Source organism: Mandrillus leucophaeus, unplaced genomic scaffold (assembly GCF_000951045.1).
Source record: "Mandrillus leucophaeus isolate KB7577 unplaced genomic scaffold, Mleu.le_1.0 Scaffold582, whole genome shotgun sequence".
Lineage (NCBI taxonomy): Eukaryota > Metazoa > Chordata > Mammalia > Primates > Cercopithecidae > Mandrillus > Mandrillus leucophaeus.
The window spans coordinates 1,127,345-1,146,824 of NW_012106275.1; the positions used below are offsets into that span (position 1 = coordinate 1,127,345).

The 19,480-nt window shown below is 40.2% G+C and overlaps 1 protein-coding gene across 2 annotated transcripts in view; it reads right to left on the reverse strand.

Annotated features, from left to right (window-relative positions):
• The window catches only part of LOC105553163 (potassium voltage-gated channel subfamily E member 1), a 65,643-nt gene that overhangs the window by 13,201 nt on the left and 32,962 nt on the right, over positions 1-19,480 (reverse strand). The gene's annotated exons all lie outside the window — the stretch shown is intronic.

The following is a 19,480-nucleotide window of genomic DNA, read 5'->3' on the forward strand; positions in this document are numbered from 1 at the left end:
AGGCCGGCAGAATGTCTGCATTAGGATCGAGAAAGCCGACCCACCGACAGATCTACCTACCTTCCTGCGGGAGTTTGAGGTTGCCAGGGAGGAAGCTACTGCAGCCAGGAGAAAGGCCGTCTGGGAGACGCCCCACCCTTGGACGTGACAGCCTTCAAATATCTCTGAACATAATCACTCCAAAGACGGCTCAACCTCTGCCCCTCACCACTCTTTTCAGCCTCGTCCCGCACCTCAGCTGTGGCCACACATCTATTCGGCAAACATTTATGAAGCACCTACTTACTGAGTGTGCAGCCCTGAGCTGGGGGTGCAGCTGTGGACTAGACAGGAGGGGGACCGGAGTGGCAGGCAGTAGCTGGAGGCACCCGAGCCTTGGCACACACACCCTAACGTCCTTGGGGCTTTTCAGTCTGTGCCGTCCTTTTCCAGGGAGCAAACCGTGCAATGATCCAGGTGACTTCCCAGCAAATTTCATAGCTGTAGCTCACGGGTTTGGCAGGCAAGAGTGAGAAGGGGCAGTCCCCAAGAGAGAATCCCATGAACCTTCTGGGGAATGGCGTCCAGGCTCCAGGTTCCTACCCTGCAGGTGGGTCGCAGAAGCAGGTTCCTGACCTAGGGCTAGAAGATATTTTCTAGCGTCACTGCCTCCATGGTCTTCCTTGGCAAATCACTTCTCCCTGAGCTTCGACCTCGGTGTTCTCATGGGGAGGAGGGTGATTGGAGGCTCTCTGAGGGGTGTACCGATGTATCCTGTGCACCAGGCAGAACCAGCATTGTCCTGCAGTCTGGGTGCAAAATGAACCCACACAGCCACGTTGGAAAGTCCTGAAATGTTCATAGCCTATGACATGAAATTGCACTGTGTGAAATATATTTATTCTTTTTTTTTTTTTTGAGACGGAGTCTCGCCCTGTCGCCCCAGCTGGAGTGCAATGGCGCAATCTCCGCTCACTGCAATCTCCACCTCCCAGATTCAAGCGATTCTCCTGCCTCAGCCTCCCGAGTTGCTGGGATTACAGGTGCCCACTACCATGCCCTGCTAATTTTTGTTATTTTTAGTAAAGATGGAGTTTTGCCATATTGGCCAGGCTGGTCTCGAACTCCTGACTTCAGATGATCCACTCGCCTAGGCCTCCCAAAGTGCTGGGATTACAGGGGTGAGCCACTGCCCCCAGACTGAAATCTATTTATTCTAAGGATCAGAGCTGTAAAAAAATCCTTAAGCATGTAAAAGTTCTTTGTATTTTTACTTACAATAACTAGAATCTAAACATGTAAAAATAGAAAAAAAGGTAATTATAGTACACATGATATTATTCTACATAGTAGAATAGTATATGGAGTCCTTAAAATAATGTTTACAAATAATTTATAACAACATGGGGCTGGGCATGGTGGCTCACACCTGTAATTCCAGCACTTTGGGAGGCCAAGGCGGGTAGGTCACCTGAGGTTAGTAGTTCAAGACCAGCCTGGCCAACATGGTGAAACCTGTCTCTACTAAAAACACAAAAATTCAGGTTTTTTGATGGTGTTTGATGGTGGGCACCTGTAATCCCAGGTATTTGGGAGGCTGAGGCAAGAGAATCACTTGAACCCAGGAGGCAGAGGTTGCAGTGAGCCAAGGTCATGCCATTGCATTCCAGCCTGGGTGACAAGAGTGAAACTCTGACTCAAAACAAACAAACAAAAAACCAACAGGGAAGATCTTTATATTATCATACTAAGTGAAAAATACAAAAACAGAAAACAAAACAAAATCCCCCACAAAACCCAAGGCCCTAAATTGTAAATATGAGATGCCAGGCAATATTTCAAAAGTCTATAAGGAAGCACGCCACCATGTTAACATTGTCTATTAGTGGTAGGCCTATCGGGGATTTATTATCTTATTTATGCTACTTCATGTTTTCCTTCCTTTTCTGTTTTGCAACAACTCTGTATTAGTCTGTTCTCACACTGTCACAAAGAACTGCCTGAAACTGGGTAGTTTATAAAGAAAAAAAGTTTAATTGATTCACAGTTCAGCATGGCTGAGGAGGCCTCAGGAACTTACAATCATGGCCGAAAGCAAAGCAAACATGTCCTTCTTTACATGGCAGCAGGACAGAGAAGTGCAGAGCAAAGTGGAAGGAAAAGGCCCTTATAAAACCATCAGATCTCGTGAGAACTCACTCACTATCATGAGAATGGCATGGAAGAACCGCCTCCATGATCCAATCACTTCCCACAAAGTCCCTCCTGCAACACGTGGGGATTACAATTTGGATTACAATTCAAGATGAGATTTAGGTGAGGACACAGCCAAACCATATCAAACTCTATGTACTTTAATATTTAAGAAAAATTACATAAACTTTATGTGAAAATTCCCTGGATTTTTCGCCTCAAGGTCATGCTGTACATATACAGTATCCTCCTGCCTACCTCTCCAAATGGATAATGGATTGAAGCAAAAGGGTTGTCCCACCAAGCATTGATGTGTAACCCTCTTAGTAACAATTTATAGACCAGGTAAATGTGTGGAGCAGCCCAGATCAGCTGGAGGGAGCATTATTCCCATCGGAATGTGGAGCAATGCCTGCCCACCTGTCACCTGGTTATGGTGAAGACAGTATGAATGGAAGCACTGCCAGAAACTAAAGGCTTATGTAAGTGACGCTGTTCTTATGTCTCCTCTTCCTCTCTATCCCACATATGATGAATTATTTTATTATGATCATGCTGTGGTTGTTATTTTCTTTTTGAAACGATAAGACATGATTACAGGTGAGAAAGAGTGTATTTTGTAATCCTTGATGAACTTGAAACGGTTTCCTCTTTTTTTCCCTTTTTTCTTCTTCCTTCTCCCTTCACTCTTTCATTCTCGCCTCTCTCCATTTTATAGGTATGATTGATCTTGAAATAATGATCACAGAACCATAGCCTATATAGTCCTTGGGTCACTTCTGTCTCTATTTCTCTTTCTTCCTTCCTCTTTTTCTCTTGGTCCCTTTGCTAGAGGGGTGGTGAGCATGGCTCCCTGCCCCTCTCAGTGGGTTTATCTTCATTTTCCATGAGCTTCCACCTCAGTGCATGTGACTTCAAAGCCAAAGCTCCAGCCACTTCTCATCCTTTCTTAGGAAAATCTCAAGTCTTAACTTGAAAGCTGAATGTCCTGCTTTTGTTCCTAACTCTGCTCATGGGATAACGGAGGAAGAAAAGCTCAGCCTGTTACCAGAAAGGACAGATCTGCAGTGTAACCCACCTAGTATGCAGGGTCATGTGCACAGTTCTTTACTCTTCCCTCTGACTGCCCTTTAGTTGGTGTCCAGATGCCCCTGTGTTAGCCTAGGGACATTCCTTGCCCTTTGGCCCTTCTTTTGTTGCCTTTTTCTTTTTCCTTAGACAAGGTCTAACTCGCTGCCCAGGCTGGAGTGCAGTGGTGCGTTCATTGCTCATTGCAACCTCGAACTCCTGGCTCAAGACGTTCTCCCAGTTCAGCCTCCTCAGTAGCTGGAACTACAGTTGTGCATCACCATGCCTTGGCTAATAAAAAAATTTTTTTGTAGAGACAGGAGTCTCAGGCTGGTCTCAAACTTCTGGCCTCCAGTGATCCTCCTGCCTTGGCCTCCCAAAGTGTCGGGGCTATGGGCATGAGCCATTGTGCCTTGCCCTTTGTTGTTTTTTCAGTCCTTTACCCTATGGTTTCTACTATCCTCAGGGACAACTCTCATTTCCCTGGGGCTTCTGGATCTTCAGCAAGACACACCCCTAAAGGCAAACAATCTTTAGCAGCAGCAGAGCATAAACTGAGTGCTGTTATGCTAAAAGCAAAATATTTCCCCCCTATGAGAAAGTCTAAGGGGAGCAAGGGCCCTGAAGTCCCCATCCTGCCCCCCCAGTGACAGGTGATGGGGAACGGAATGACGAAAGAGACCCCACCCAGCTACCTGGTGTATCAACCCCCTCACCCAGTGCTGTCCATAGGTCAGTCCCCATCCCACACGGTGGCTTACCACATCCACATCCTATGAGAGCCATTTGTTGCTCCCCAGTCTCTTCTGTCCCCCTTCTTTGACCAACATTTCCCTGTCTGATTTGCTTGGTCATAGGTGGCCTGTGTCAGTTTCCTCCCAGGACTCTCTTTGCCTGGGAATAAGTGCTATATGTGAGAAGCGTCCCTCCCAAGTGCTGCGTGCAGCCTCCTGGCATTCTCCTAAGACTTCCTAGAGGATTGCTCTGGTTCCAAAAAGAAACCAGCCACAACCTGTTTGGAGCCCTGCAGGATGTTCCAGCTCACCAACTTCATTCCCCACTACTCTGCCCCTCTAGCGGAGCTTCTAGACCGGCAACCAAGGTGCCTCCATTCGTTGTACATGACTCACCTTTCCCCTTTCCAGACCCTTCTTCATGGATCTAGCCTCTGTTTCCAGCTTTACACAGCACAGGCTGATGCCTGCCACTGAATGGGACCCAGGACTTTTTCAAACCTCAGCCCCCAGCAAAGGTCTGAGAATGGGCACCCTGACCAGCTCTGAGCCTCTAGGCATAGGGTCTATTTGTTTACTTTAATTTTGAATTCACTTTTAAGATTTAAGAATTGAGAGCTCTCATATTCAACAAAATTCAGGGGATCTAGAAACATCATGCCCACTTTTGGCAGAGTAGCCAACTGGCAGAAACTGATGCTGACGCTGTCAGCTTCCTATACAAAATGCAAACCAGAGTTTACCACAGGCCTCACTACTCCACATTCTCCTCCACAAGGACACTTAGCAGGCTCCTGTGCTGAACGGCCTGCCTGGTTCTGTAGGTGTAGGGTTTGTCACTCTGTTCCAGGACCTACTTTCCACAAAGCGCCTTACCCGGCTGTTTCTTCCCTTGGCATACCTGAGAACTCCTTTCCTCATTGAATTGCTTTGACCTTGCTAATTAGTTGTGTTGCAAGTGCTTTTTGGCTATGTCAGATATGTATGTTCTGTTTATCATTTTAGAGCAATGGTTATTAATTTTTTCAGATTCTTCTTGGGAATTTGAGAAAAAACTATGGTTCTCCTCCACCATCCTGCCCCCGCCCACCCCAATGCACACATGTGCAACATTTGTTTTACAATTCAAGAGCTCTCTAGACCCCTGATATGTTGGCAATTGGTGGCTGCCACATTAGGAACCCCTGATTTAGGGGAAGGACTGTTTTTTCCATTAGACAAACTCAACTGCATAGCATCAATTTCATGGGTCTCTACTGTGCACTGTGCCCAAAAAATGCCACTGAATGCTGCCTGACTGGTGGATAGTAAGACTGTCCATTAATGTGGTCATTTAGGCTGCCTCTGCCCAGGTCTTGGGGTCATTGGCACTAATTCACAGCACCCTCAAGTCACCCAGGGAAGATGAGATGCAGTTGGCTATAGACCCACAGGTTCGGGCATTACAACTGCCCTTGCAGTTGACAAATAACCACAACCTTCACATTGTTATGAAAGGAGCACAAATCCAATTAAGAAAGCTTTACCAAAAGAAATAACAGTGTTCCCACCCCCTCTGTCACTCCCCACCTGCTTTTTGTCCCAGAATAATGCTGTGCTGATAGGAACATGGATAAATTAATTACAGTCTGGAATGTTATTCATGGGTAGGAAAAAACACTAAATCTTCTCGCACAATGTTTGACATTTAAAGATAAACATTGCCTTTATGTTTTTTTTTAAACCTCAATCAACCTAGTTTACACAGACATAGGTATAATCCTTTTAAATGCTGTGGATTTTTAAATTGCAAAGGTAACAATATGCTGAGTGTTTTACCCAGTCAGAGAACCAGGAGATGCAGGAATGAGATTAGCATCTCTTTAGTTCCTTGCATATTTGATATTATTTTGGTGTACCTCCAATTCCTGATAACATAGAAGCACTCTTGTGACTGAAGTCCCTGAAATGGAAGGACATTGGTAACCCTGAATTTAAAACAAGCACAGGCAGCCTTTGTGGGAATGTGTGTGAAGGTCACTTTCTAGAAACAGGATGGTCCATAGCCATTGCCATGGTTTCTGCGTCATTTCAACCAGAACCTTAGGCCTGGAAGTCTGGATGGATGTGGGCTGGCATGGTCCTCTATGGGCATTAAATGAATAAATGGATATAACAGAGGTGGTGTCTGGCATGACTCAAAGAAGGATGAGAGGAAACATATTCAAATGAAATTTTTAGAAAAGCAAATTTCAAAAAAAATGCTTAAGTATAAAATATTTTGATGACAACCATGATTTTCAAATTGAATCCTTATTCTAAGTAATGATCTAATCTGAACTTAGACCCCTTTTCTTAAGTTTTTTCTCAATAAGCCTTTGATGTCTAGTCAGTTCAATTCAGTATTTACTGAGTCCCTATATGGATAGGGTATAGGGCATGAATCAAATGCATGTCCAGAATTGCCCACAATGCAGAGCAGAGCTGAAATGCCTAACACTCCTCCTCTCACCAACACACCCCCCACCCCACCCATATCTCCAAAGACTTCCCGGCAGAAGTGATCTCTGCCTGCTGGGACAGATGTATAGACTCCAACAGCAGCAAGGTGGCCCCTCTGACTACTGCCTTGGGATCCACATTGCTCTTAGAACTATTCCTCTTTTTTCATCCCTGAGTCCCCCACCAAAGCTCAGCCTGGATCAATTTTTTTCTAGGAATCTGACACATTTCCAGGCTGATTTCCTAACCTAGTCAGACTCTCTTCCATCTGTCTTTGGGTGGTCCATTTTCTACTTCATTTTCCACCTCACATGTTGGCCATTGATGACCACATCAGCTCTTCTACGCTATAAGCTCCCAAGGAACAGGTTCTATCAAATGATTGGCCTTTCAGCTCTCTACTGTGACCAGAAAGTTGCCTGGTACATAAAAAGGGGTTCACAGGTATTTCTCATGTAGATAACTGGTTACTCATCTATGCATGATTTGGGGGATCCCTCACTTCCTGGACTAATTGTAAACCACATTGTACCACCTGGGGGTGCCTGAGCACAACAGAGCTAAGTGAACATTTCATCAGTCTAATTGAATTCAGTGGAATGTTGGGGCCTGGAAATTTGGACTAGGAAGGTAAGCAGGAGGAATAAGTGTGAATGACAGTATCTAAATTAAAATCTGTTGCCATGAAAGATCAGACCTTTTCTCCTCTGATTTGTCCTTCTAGAAATCACAAGATGCCCAAAGAATCATAAGCAATGGGTAACTAGGCAAGGGAATTATCTTTGATAAATGCCATGATTGCTCAGTGTCCCATTTCTCATGGAAAGAAGAGTGACCCAAAGACTAAACTGAGATGGGGGTTTGCAGCTAGCCTTCCATCTACTAAACCTGAGCTGAAGTACTTTGAGCTCTGTATTTCTTGTTTATCTCATTTGTCACTCAGATGAGAAGAATGCCCGCTCTGTTTGACTCAGTGTCAGTGTGATGAAGTAAAATAGCTTCTTTAAATCCCTCTGCAACAAGGCAGTGAATTGAAAATAAGAAAGATAGGGAAGAACATTCTGGGCAAGACAGCTCAATGAGTTCATGCTTTGATCCATCTCTCAGCTCTGAACACAAAGCCATGACAGGCAGGTATAAAAATAGAAAGCTAAAAAGGGATGTCTGGATTAACAGAAGCAGAAGAGACACCGCCAGAAGCGTCTGACCTACTGGGCTCTTTGTCTAAAATCAGCAGGGAGTTTGGCCTCTGCTGGGCAATCCCAAGATGTCCCGTCCAAGATGGCAGACGGGAACCAAGTACTTGCTTAAAGTCAGGAACTAGGGTGGGGCCCCGAAAGAAAGTCATAGTGCCTCACTGCTGCCTAGAGACCAAGCTTTTAGAAACATAAGGTTGAGGGGCCAATATGCAGCTGCAGTCCGCGGCGCTCATGGAGAGGAATGAAAACTGCCAATGAATTCAGCACCTTCTACTAAAATATCCAGATTCTCAGTCCCACTCAGACTGACTAGGCAGACAACTAGACCCATGGAGAATGAAGAAAAGCAGACTGGGAAAACGGTCCACCCGAGAGCGACACGGAGCCAAAGGAACCCCCAACCCCAGCAAAGGGAAGTGGTGAGTGACTGTGCGACACCACCTGGAAAACCATGCTTCTCCCATGGATCTCCGCAACCTGCAGATCGGGAGATCCCGTCATGAGCCCGTGCCACCAGGGCCTTGGGTCAGACACACAGAGCTGTGCAGGGTCACGGCAGAGCCGCTACTCAGGCACACACAAAGGCCCTGGAGTTTTACATACTCCAGCCCAAGGAATCCCAGCAAGGCAGGGGATCCACTCATATATTCCCCTAGGAAGACAGCTGAATCCAGGGAGCCAAACAGCATTGATCTCCAGGCCCCGTTTACACAGCACTTCACAAGTTCAGGCCCACTGGAATTTCTGCCAGCCAGTGGTGACAGCCTGGAGTCAGCCTGAGATGGACCGAGCTCTCGTGGGTAGAGGCAGCCACCATCTCTGCAGTTCAGTTGACTCAGCCATTCTCGCCTTCCAGCTCCGGGGAGTCCAGGCAGTCCAGACGAGGAGGAGTCTCCCACAACGTAGCACAGGCGCTGTGCCAGATCGTGGCCACACTGCTTCTTTAAGTGGGACCCAGATCCAATCCTCCTCACTGGGTGGGGCCTCCCTGTGGGAATTTCAGCAGCTCCAGCCAGGGTTATGTGGACAAAACTCTGCTCTCTCCTGGGACGGGGACCCCCATGGGAAGGGGTGGCCAACGTCGCTGCAGTTCAGTGCACTCAGTCTTTCCAGCCTGCTGGCTCTGGAGAGTTCAGGCGGTCTGAACGAGGAAGGGTCCCCTCAACGCAGCACACCCGCTACACCTGCTCTACCAAAAAGCAGCTAGACTGCTTCTTTAAGTGGGCCCCTGGTCCCGTTTCTCCTGATTGGGTGAGACCTCTCGATAGGGGTCTCCAGACACCTCCTACAGGAGAGATCAGGCAGGCAACAGGTCAGTACATCCCTGGTATGGAGCTCACAGAAAAAGGAGCAGACTGCCATCTTGCTGTTTTGCAGACTTCACTGGTGATACCTTCAGGTATGGGAAAAACCAAGGCAACTAGGGTCTGGAGCAGACCCTGAGCAAACCACAGCAGCCCTATGGAAGAGTGACCTGACCGATAAAAGAAAAACAAACAAACAGAAAGCACCACCAACAACATCAACAAGAAAAACCTCATTTAAAGGTGAGCAACCTCAAAAATCAAAGGTTGATAAGCCCACAAAGATCAGAATCAATACAAAAACGATGAAAACTAAAAAAGCCAGAATCAATACAAAAACGATGAAAACTCAAAACCAGCCAGGTGGTGTCGCACAGTCACTCACCACTTCCCTTTGCTGGGGTTGGGGGTTCCTTTGGCTCCGTGTCGCTCTCGGGTGGACCGTTTTCCCAGTCTGCTTTTCTTCATTCTCCCTGGGTCCAGTTGTCTGCCTAGTCAGTCCGAGTGGGACTGAGAATCTGGATATTTCAAAATGCCTCTTCTTCTCCAAATGACTGCAACACCTCTCCATTAAGGGCACAGAACTGGGCTGAGGCTGAGATGGCTGAAATGACAGAAGTAGGCTTCAGAAGGTGGGTAATAATGAACTTTGATGAGCTAAAGAAGCATTTTGTAACATTAAAAAGTGGGGAAATGACATGAACAGATACTTCTCAAAAGAAGACATTCATACAGCCAACAAACAAATGAAAAAAAGCTCAACATCACCCATCATTAGAGAAATGCAAATGAAAACCACAGTGAGATACCATCTCACTCCCATCAGAATGGTTATTATTAAAAAATCAAGAAACAACAGATGCTGGTGAGGTTGCATACAAAAATGAATGCTTTTACACTATTGGTGGGAGTACAAATTAGTTCAACCATTATGGAGGACAGTGTGGCAATTTCTCAAAGATCTAGAGGCAGAAATACCATTAGGTCCAGCAATCCCATTACTGGGTATATATATCATTCTATTATATATATATAATAGGAATACAAATCATTCTGTTCTAAAGATACATGCATATGTTCATTGCAGCACTATTCATAATAGCAAAGACATGAAATCAACCTAAATGCTAGACTGGATAAAGAAAATGTGGTTCATATGCACCATGGAATACTATGCAGCCATAAAAAGAAAAGAGATTATGTCCTTTGCAGGGACATGGATGGAGCTGGAAGCCGTTATCCTCAGCAAACTAATGCAGGAACAGAAAACCAAACACTGCATGCTCTCATTTATAAGTGGGAGCTGAATGATGAGAACACATGGCCACATGATGGGGAATAACACACACTGGGGTCTGTCAAGGAGCAGGGAGAGACAGCATCAGAAAGAATAGCTAATGGATGCTAGGCTTAATACCTACATGATGGGTTGATCTGTGCATTTTGTAACCAAATGTACCTGTGATTTATGATCCAATTCAAGTTGAATTTTTTATAAAAGATAAAGGAAAGATTAGGATTATGTTTTTATATAGAAATCAGTTGTTTCAGTACCATTTGTTGACAAGCCTAATCTTTCTCACTAAATTAAGCTTAGAATATTACAACAAGTTAAGCCACCATTTCAAAATAAAAAGGCAAACTAAAGAGATTTTCAGAATTTCATAGATAAAGACAATTCACATTTGCTAAAATGTATCCTATTAATACTAATGGTTGTACTTCAGCCATAAGAAAAGAGGACAGAAGGGAATGTGTGAAAATCAGTATTAAATGATAGTCAATTAAAAATAAAATTAAAAATTTGAAAGAATAATAATCACTGAAACTGATAAATAATGTTAACATTTTAATAGCCATTAAATTCACAAAATAATAATAATTAGTTTTGGAATTTTTTAAAGAATAAGATGAGTTAAATGGTTGAAAGTTCAATAGATTAAGACAGTTTTCTGAGTCCTTGATGTGATTGGGAAGAAGACAGAAATATTTAACAACTAGAGATTTTGTATGAAATTCATAGTTTACTAAGTATGCTAAAATTTTAGATAATTACAAAAAGGATATAAGTAATCTACAAGTTGCAAAGCAGCAAAGTTATTTTCTTTGATATAAATAAAAGGGAATGTAGAATGTTTTCTTACACCAATGAGAAATAGCAGGGAAAAATACTTTAGGAGAAAAAGTTGTTAAATAGAAATCAAAATGTAACATGATAAAAATATATGCCAGTACATCAATAATCATAATATCTTTAAATAGAGTAAGCACACAAAAGACTAGAATGACTACACTGAATAACAAAATAAAATCTAATTATATGCTGCTTACAAGATATACATTTGAAATAAAACCAAATTGAAAAGTTGAAAATTAAGTTGTTAAAAAATACTAAGCAAAGGCTAACCCACAGAAATCTAAGGTAACAATATTAACATAAGACAAAGTAAAAATTCAGTTGATTAATAGTATACAAAGATCACTCAATTTAATAAAAGGAAACAATCTGCTAGGAAGATATTACAATTATGGGTATGTAATTAACTATACAGACTCAACAAATATAAAACAATCTGGGCAGATTTATAAGACATTGATATATTTATCTATCTTATCAATTCCCTTAAGGGGAACTGAGTTGTAGGGAGACGTTTAACACGTTTCTCTCAGCAACTGATAGATCTGCCCGCCCCAACATAGTAAGCATATAGAATATTTCAGTAATGAAATTAACAAAGTTCTTTAAATATATATAGAGAGAGAACACTACACCCAACCAATAGACAATATACATTTTTTTAGCAAGTGTTCATGGAACATTTTTTACAGTTTGGTCATGTACTAGGTCATGAAAGAAGTCTCAACAACATTTTAAATACTAGTTTTACATACACGCTTGACTCTATGATCAAAATGCAGTTAGGTTATAAATCAGCAATAAATTTATGGTCAATAAATCTTCACATATCTGAAAACCAACAACCAAGTACATGTCTACTTAACACATTGGTTAGAGAAGAAAACATTTTAGAAATATAAAATACTAAATGCCATAGAAAATACTATATATGAAAGTTTCTGGCATGCAGCTAACATGGTTCTTAGAGGTAAATTGATAGCATTAAATGAATTTTTGAAAAGAAAAATGATAGAAAATAAGTTTAACTCAAAAAACAAAGGAGACATATGAAATAAACTAAAGAAAGTAGATTAAACAAAATTTTAAAAACAAAATTAGCAAAAATGAAAATGAAAAAGGAGAGAAGAGCTACTGGATGAAAAGCTACTCAAGGGACACGGTTTGAACATTTAAATGAGATGTATATTTTTCCAGAAAAAAATATAAACTTCCAAAGTCAATTTATGAATAAATAGAGCTTCATCATAAAACTGGAATCTGTAAAAAGTATCAGTTCAATAGATGGATTTACTAACATATTAGACGCAGCTGAAGAAATTATTTATGAATTAGAATGTAAGTCAGTTAAAAATATTCAGGGTGAAACACAAGAGAAAAAATAACGAAAAATACAAAAAAAAAAAGAGTATAAGAGATGTAAGGAAAAAGATTAAGACAAGTGCAGTTAGAGGCTGAGAAGTACAGAAGAAAGTGAACAGAGCATAAGTGATATTTGACGAGATAGGTACTGAGAATTTTCCAAAACTGATTTTTAAAAATGAAGCCACGGGTGAAAGAAGTATTTAAAATTTCAAGCAAAATTACTTTAAGAAAAATCAAACTTTCTTAGGTGCATCATATTAAAATGTTGAAAACAAAAAATAAAGAGAAAATCTTAAAATCAGGCAGAGAGGAAAAAGATATATAGGAATCACCAGTAAGATAGATACTGTACCTCATTTCTCAAAAGAAAGATTGAATACTATAGAAAATTGAATGACGTCTTTAAAGTGCTGAAAGAAAATAACCACCCACCTAGAACTCTATACCTAATGAAAATATCGTTTAAAAATGAAGGCAAAATGAAGACTCTAATAATTCAAGGAGCATTCTGTAATCCCTAATGTTTTAACTAAAATAATGACAGAATGTATAAATAATTAATAATGGGAAAATATGAAACAAAGAAAAATACTTCATTAATCTAAAAAGGATAAGAAATAATAGGTACATAGACAAGTGTAACAAATAGAAACATTACAGAGTTGGTAGAACTATGAGGAGAAATAGATGAATCCACCATTCAACACAATTTAACAGAAAGAGATACAGCACGCTAAAAATCAGTGCAAACATAGTTGAATTCAGTAGCACCATCAATCAACTGGATCTAATTCATCTAAAACTTCATCCAACAACAGCAGAATACACATTCTTCTCAAGCTCACATGGAACACTCACCAAGACAGACCACATTCTGCATCATAAAATATACTTGGCAAATTTAGAAGAATCAAAATCACCCTATGTCTGCCCTCAGACCACAATGGAATGAGAACTAGAAATCAGTGACAGAAAGATAGCGGGAAAAATCCCCAAGTACTTGGAGGTTAAACAATACACCTAATAATACATAAGCCAAAGAAGAAATCTCAAGGTAAATTTTAAAATATTTTAAACTAAACGAAAATAAAAATATATCTTGTCAAAATTTGTGAGATGCAGCAAAAGCAGTTTTTAGAGGAAAAGTTGTAGCATTAAATGCAGATGTTAGAAATGAGAAAAGTTCTAAGATTAACAATCAGCTTTCAGCATGGAAAACTGGAGAAAGAAGAACAACTTAAACCTAAAGCAAATAGAAAAAAAAAAGAAATAAGAAAAATTAATTAAAAATAGGAAATAAGTGAAGAAAACCGACAAATCCAAAAGCTGGTTCTTTGAAAATATCAATAAAATTGACAAACTTCTAGTTAGGCTAAGAACAAAAAACAGGAGACACAAATTACCAATATTAGATATGAAAGAGCGTCATCACTACTGATTACATGAATATCAAAATTATCATTTAAAAATACTGAAAATAACATTATGCCCACAATTTTGAAGAACCTTGATGAAATGGACCAATTCTTTGAAAGACCCAAACTGCCAAAACTCACACAAGGAAAAATAGATCTGAATAGGCCCATATTTAGTAGGTAAACTGAATCAATAATTAATAGCCTTCCAAAAAGAAATCACCAAGCTAACATGGTTTCCCTGGTAAATTCTAACACCTTTAAAATAAATGATATTAGTTCTCTGTAGTCTCTTTCAGAAAATAGAAGCAGAGGAAACGCTTTCTAATTCATTATATGAGGTTAACATTATCCTAATACCAAGAGCAGACATTACAATAAAGACAAAATACAGACTAATGTCTCTAATGAATGTAGATGCAAAAATCCACAACAAAATATTAACAAATCAAATACAATAATGTATATAAAGAATTATACATCACAAACGAGTGAGATTTATTTCAGGTATGGAAGCCTGGTTTAACATTTGAGAATCAGTTAATGGAACCCACCACATCAACAGGCTGAAGACAAATAATCATATGATCATATCAATTGATGAAGAAAAAGCATATGACAAAATCCAAACCTATTCATGATGAAAACTCTCAGCAAACTAGGAATTCAACTTCATAAAGCACATCTACAAAAACCTACAGCTAACATCATTCTTGATGGTGAGAAACTGAATGTTTTCTCCTTAAGATCAGGAATTAGACCAAGATGTCCCCTCTCACAACTCCTATTCAACATTATACTGGAAGTTCTAGCTTGTGTTAAAAACAAGAAAAGGAAATAAAAGACATACAAGTTGGGAAGGAAAAAATAAAACTGTCTTTTCCATAAATGACATGTTTGTCTATTTAGAAAATCCCAAGAATTAACTAAAATTTCTTGGAATTAGTAAGTGATTTTATTAGTTTGCTAGAACTGCCAATAACAAAATACAACAGACTGGGTGAGTTAAATGACTTTAAATTTATTTTCTCATAGTTTTGGAGGCTAGAAGTTCAAGGTCGGGGTGTCAGCAGGTTTGATTTGTCTGAGGTCTCTCTCCTCCTCTTGCAGATGGTCACATTTCTGCTGTGTCCTCACATGGCCTTTTCTCTGTGTGTGAAAGTCCCTGGTGTCTCTCTGTGTTTGTCCCATCTTCTTAGAGGGACACCAGTCAGATTGAATTAGGGTCCACCCTAGAGGCCTCATTTTAACTTAATTACCTTTTTAAAGTCCCTATCTCCAAATACAGTCACATTCTAGGGTACCGGAGATTAGGGTTTCAACACATGAAATTTGTGGAGGGACAAATTCAGTCCATAATAGTGATTATATCATAGCAAGTTTGCAGAATACAAGGTTGGTATAGGAAAGCCAATAGCTTTCTCATATACTATCAATGAACAATAAGAAATACAAATTTAAAAACACAATATCATTTACAATAGTCCCAAAGAAAGACATTAATTCTCAGGTACAAATCTACAAAAACACATACAGGATCTATATGCAGAAAACTATGAAACTCTGATGAAAGAAATCAAATCAAAAGAAAATAAATGGAGAGATATTTCATGTCCATGAATTAGAAGACTCAATGCTGTTTAAGAGACAATTTGCTGTAACTTGATCTATAGATTCAACATAATCTCCCCAAATTCAGCAAGCTTGTGCATATCAACAAACTGATTCTAAAGTTTATATGAAAAAGCAAAAGACATAAAATAGCCAATACAATATTGAAGAACAGAGTTGAAGGCTAACACTACTGACTTCAAGACTTAATATAAAGCTCCAGCAAGAAAGACAGCACAGTACTGGTGAAAGAATACACACTTAGGTCAGTGGAACAGGATAGACAGTCCAGAAAAGGACTCACACAACTGTATTATAGTCAACTATCTTTGATAAAGAACTGAAGACAATTCAACGGAGTGAGGGCAGTCTTTTCAACAAACAGTGCTGTAACAATTGGACAGCCATGTACAAGAAAACAAATCTAGACACAGATCTTACACCTTTCACAAAAACTAACTGAAATAGATCATGGATCTCAATGTAAAATACAATACTTTAAGACTTCCAGAAGAAAGAAAAAAGCAGAAAATCAATGTAACCTTGGATTTAGTGATGAGTTTTAAAATATAATGCCAAAAAGCATGATTCATGAAAAAAAAATTGTTACACTTGATTAAAATTAAAATATTATGTTCTGTGAAAAATACTGTTAAGAGAATCAAAAGACAAGCCACAGACTGGGAGAAAATATTTGCAAACCACCTATGTGATACGGGACTTGCATCCACAATACACAACTCTTAAAACAACAAGAAAGCAAGTAATGCAATCTTAAAATGGGCGAAAAATCTGAAGAGACACATCACCAAGGAAGATTCATAGAATGGCAGATAAAAAGATGCCCATCATAATTTATGGCTGGGCACAGCAACACCAGCTGCTCAGGAGGCTGAGGCAGGAGGGCTCCTTGAAACCAGGAGTTCGAAGCTATTGTAGGCTATGATGTGCCTGTGAATTGCCACTGCACTCCAGACTGGACAACATAGTGAGACTTCATCTTTAAAATAAATAAACAAATGAATAAATAATTAATTTGTCATTAGAGAGTTCCAACTTAAAACAATAGCAAGATGCCACTACACACCTATAATAATGATTAAAATCCAAACACCTGACAATACCAAATGATGGCAGAGATGCAGAGCAACGGGAACTCTCGTGCATTGCTGGTGGGAATGCAGAATGGTGCAGCCACTTTGAAAGACAGTTTGGTTGCCTCTTAACGAACTAAATATAGTCTTACTACAGAATTCATCTGTTGTGCTCCTAGATACTTATCCAATTGATTTGAAAACTTATGTTCACATTTAAAAATCTGCATGTAAATGTTTAAAGCAGATTTATTCGTAATTGCCAAAAACTGGAAGCAACTAAGATTCTGTTCAACAGCTAAATGAATAAACAAGCTGTGGTACATCTATACAGTGGAACGTGGAATATAATTCTGCAAGAAAAATGAGTATTGAGCTATGAAAAGATATGGAGGAATCCTAAATGTATACTGCTAAGTGAAAGAGGTCAGTATGCAAAGGCTACATATTATATGATTCCAATTATATAATAGTATGGAAAATGCAAAACTGTAGATACTGTAAAGTGATCAGTGAGTTACAGGGTTAAGGTGGAGGGTAGAGGATGAATAGGTGAAGTGCAGGGGATTTTTAGGGCAGTAAGATTATTGTAATGTAAAATTTTAGGGTGGTAGAATTATTAAAATTATGGATATAAGATATTGGGTTGCATTACCTATGGAACAAAGCGTGAACTTTAATGAATGCAAATTTTGAAAAATCATTTAAAAGGTTGGGGGATCCCAGGAGACAATGCAGACCATGACCAGAGAATTTAACTGTATTACAAACGTAGGAAACAGTCTCACTGAAGGGATGGGTCAGGGAGGGGAAGAGATATTGACCAGAGTATTTTGGAAATGAGTGCGGTCTATAAGACTAAAGGCAAAGGGAACTGCATGTGAGCACTGTACTCTAGTTGATAAAATTGTTTCCCACAGGGATACCAGTTAATAATTCTGATATTGCCATGTGTGTATACTGGATTGGAACAATTACATGAATGGACGGCAGATGGTACAAGCCAGGTTTCTCACCACCAGAGTGGCCGTTTATCAAGAAGCAGGAGGCGAAAGAATGAGTCATGCGGTAACGGATTTGAGTTGGAGATAGCAGTGTGAACTCAGATTTAGCGCAATAGAGAGGCTGATGGTTATCTATAGAAGTATTTATAGATACGCATATATTCATAATTTAGTATAAACATGTATGTTTCTTGCTCTGTCCCTGAGAGGGCCTGAAAGAAATGACATCCAGTAACAGCAAATGTGCACAGCACCGCATCTTGGTTTTTTTTTTTTTTTTTTTTGAGACGGAGTCTCACTCTGTGCCCAGGCTGGAGTGCGGTGGTGCGGCCTCGGCTCACTGCAAGCTCCGCCTCCCGGGTTCACGCCATTCTCCTGTCTCAGCCTCTCCGAGTAGCTGGGACTACAGGCGCCCACCACCACGCTCGGCTAATTTTTTGTATTTTTAGTAGAGACGGGGTTTCACCATGGTCTTGATCTCCTGACCTCATGATCCTCCCGCCTCAGCCTCCCAAAGTGCTGGGATTACAAGCGTGAGCCACCGCGCCCGGCCCTTGGTTTCTAATACTATTCTCCACTTAAAGGAACCAGGACTCCCTGGAGAAATGGTTGATTCTAGGACTGGGACAGGAAGTATCCAAGATGAGCCTAGAGCATCTGCTAGTGCCAGAAAGTAAGGAGGTGCTCAAAAACAAAACAGAACCAAACAAAACATCGATGGGGTTAGTCAAAGGAGCACAGATGCCACCTGAAAGAGTTCCCAGTGGCCAAAGCTGGAACACTTTGTGGTAACAAAGTGAGTATTGGATTATAACCTACAGTATAAAGTAAATATGCATGATATAAATAAGCGATTAAATATATTAATAAATGAGGAAGCAGAGACAAATCTCTCATACAGAAGAATTCCATATATTTTACATAGATACTCTGTCTTCAAGAAGAGAGGACCAAACTCCTCACTCCTTCAGTGTGAGCTGCACATAGTGACTTCCTCCCAAAGTGTACAATATAGAACAGGGGAGAAAAAGAGGAAATTTACAGTGGAGGAGCCTGACAAGCGCCACTTAGGCAGGCGACCAAGGCTAACTCATAAATCATGCCGACAGTAGGTATGCTTGATATCACGGGATGAAAACAGCATTTCACCTCTGCGATTTTCCTCCCAATAACCTACAACCCCAGTTTTCTCATGAGAAAAACATCAGGCAAATTCCATTAGTGGGACACTCTACAAAGTAACTAAGCAGTCCTAGGAACCCTCAATGTATCTGAAGAAGGAAAGGCAGAGAAACTGCCACAGACAGTAGTAGGTGCCTAAAGAGACATGACAACTAAATCTAATGTGGGATTCTGGAACAGAAGGAAAAGACATTAAGTAAAGACTTAAGAAAAACAAAATTAGGAACTTTCGTTAATATCGTATCATTATTTGTTTCATTGTAACAAATGTAACATACAAAAATGTAAGATATCAATAATAGGGCAAACTGGATGTGAAGTATATTGAAACTCTCTGTGCCATCTTCTCAATGTTTCTAAAAATCTGAAACTGTTGTAGCAAATAAAATCTATTTTAAACAGTTTAAATAAGCAAACTGCTCACTACTACATAAAAAGAGCAGAGTCTCTTGAGTATAAAAATGAGCAGAAGAAGCCAGACACAGCCTGTAAGCTCCAACTCCATTCATAGAGTTTGTAAACTGGCAGCGATGCTGTGAGAGCTTAGGAAATTATTTCGTTTGGGGAAGTGGAATAGACGTTGACTGGATAACGTCACGTGGGGGGCTTCTGGGGTACTATTAACATTTGATCTCAAATCCAATTGGTGGTTGTATTTTTGTTTCCTTAAATTAATAAGTATTAACTTATGAAAATTAATTGAAATGACACTCA